Genomic DNA, 2530 nt, shown 5'->3' with positions numbered 1-2530 from the left:
AGAAAGACAGAGAGACAGAGAGACAGATAGACAGACAGACAGACAGACAGACAGACAGAAAGACAGAAAGACAGAAAGACAGAAAGACAGAAAGACAGAAAGACAGAACTAGGTTGGTGAGAGAAATGGCTCAGCAGGTAAAACAGTGATTTTCCAAAGGCCCTGAGTTCAACTACCAATCACCTGTAATGAGATCTGACACCCTCTTCTGGTACATCTTAAGTCAGCTACAGGGTACTTTAAATAAATAAATAAATAAATAAATAAATAAATAAATAAATAAATAAATAAATGGAAGGAAGGAAGGAAGGAAGGAAGGAAGGAAGGAAGGAAGGAAGGAAGGAAGATATATATTGTCTCAGGGCAGTCCCAAAAACTCAGTCCTTTAAGCCTCTGGTAAACTCTGAAGGGGTAAGAGGTACAAATTCATCAGTCCTGCCTGCCTGCAGGTTGTGCCTTGCTTACTTCACTAAGACCCAAACTTTGTTTGATGTTTTTTGTTGTAGTTGTTGTTGTTGTTTTGGTTTGGTTTGGTTTGGTTTGGTTTGGGGTTTTTTTTTTCTTTTTTTTTTTTTTTGCCTCTGCCTCCCAAGTGTTGGGATTAAAGGCATGAAGCACCACTGGTCGGAACAAGTAAGAAAGTAAGTAAGTAAGTAAGTACATACATACATACATACATACATACATACATACATACATACACACATACATACATAAAGAGGGGACACACATGCCTAGAGGTTGTTGTTGTTTTACAGCTTTATTGTATAAAGGCAGAGGGAAAGAGAGAAGGTAGAAAGAGGGAGAGAGGCCACGTGGAGAGGAGGAAGGATGCCTAAGGTTTTAAGATGCTCAATTTCTCCACAAATTTTATTTGGAGAGCTGGCTCAGTGGTTAAGAGCACTGTCCTCTCTTCCAGAGGTCCTTCCTGAGTTCAATTTCCAACAATCATGTGGTGGCTAACAACCATCTGTCGTGGGATCCCATGTATTATTCTGGTGTGTGTCTGAAGACAGCTGCAGTGTAGTCGTATAAACAATGCCTGCATGCATGCATGCATGCATGCATGCGTACGTACATACATACATACATACATACATACATACATACATACATACATACATACATAATGTTTAAAAAAAAATAGAGCCAGGCAGTGGTGGGTGGGCACACACCTTTAATCTCAGCACTTGGGAGGCAGAGGCAGGCAGGCGGATTTCTGAGTTTGAGTTCAGCCTGGTCTACAGAGTGAGTTCCAGAACAGCCAGGGCTACACAGAGAAATCCTGTCTTGAAAAAAAGAAAAAGAAAAAAAACAAAACAAAACCAAAAACACCAAAACCAAAACCAAAATTTAGAAATAGCAAGCCATGTAAATACTGTCCAGAAGATTCTGTCCTTAGAAGTAGCAGAACAGGGCTGGGTGAGAATGAGTGAGTGAATGGGCCTTCCTCTTTCTGATAGGGTGTGTTATCAACTCCATTACCATTTCCAAAGGGCTACATTCCTCTGGAGCAACGTGGACCAGAAAACAAAGAGTTCAGAGAGAAAGACACAGATGTGCAGGTCCCTACCCCCACGAGGAGATGGCGGCTTGGGGTGGGGAGTAGGGGGAGGTGTAGAAGGGGAATTTAGGTAGCTTAGACAAATAAATAACTGGAAACGTCATTCATTCTTTTATTTATTTTATTTTACTTTATTTTATTTTATTGAGTGTATGGTGGAAGAGTGAAACTGGGTCAAAAGGGAGGGAGGGAGGGAGGGAGGGAGGGAGGGAGGGAGGGAGGGAGGGAGGGAGGGAGGGAGGGCAGTCTGCACGGGTACAAAGGGTCAAACCAAATGAAGTCAAGCAAGCAAGCAAAACAATTCATTGTACAAAGTCAAGCAAGCAAGCAAAACAATTCATTGTACATAGCCGAAGGAGAAAAAAAAAGTTAAAGATCACTTTGTTAGAACTTTTCTATATTTTAAGAAACATTAGGGCTGGTGAGATGGCTCAGCAGGTAAGAGCACCCGACAAATCCCAGCAACCACATGGTGGCTCACAACCATCCTTAACAAGATCTGACTCCCTCTTCTGGTGTGTCTGAAGACAGCCACAGTGTACTTACATGTAATAAATAAATAAATCTTAAAAAAAAAAGAAAAAAAGAAACATTATACGGCTTGATATCCAAACTCTCTGGTCCACTAACATATCGCTCAGACAATGCTACCCAATGCAAAGCCTAGCCTGCATTGTGTGTGTGGGTTATGAAAAACAGAAAGGCAGGAGGAATTGGCTGACGGACCTCCTTATCTGAAAGAAAGAAAAGAGAAAGAGAAATGAAGCAATATAGATGTAGCCCAGTATTTTATTTTTTCCTCAGATTAAGAAAAGTAATCTTTACAAAAATCTAGCCATATCACTGTAACCTTCATCCATTCCGTTGAGATACCCGAGAGATACCTGACACCCCACAAACACCCAAATCGGAAACAAAAGAAACCTCCCAGACCAGCCAACTAATTGGTCCAACTAATTTCAAATG

Source organism: Mus caroli, unplaced genomic scaffold (genome assembly GCF_978045245.1).
Source record: "Mus caroli unplaced genomic scaffold, Mus_caroli_1 scaffold_122, whole genome shotgun sequence".
Lineage (NCBI taxonomy): Eukaryota > Metazoa > Chordata > Mammalia > Rodentia > Muridae > Mus > Mus caroli.
The sequence above is the reverse complement of the archived record's forward strand: the minus strand, read 5'-3'. Positions refer to the sequence as shown.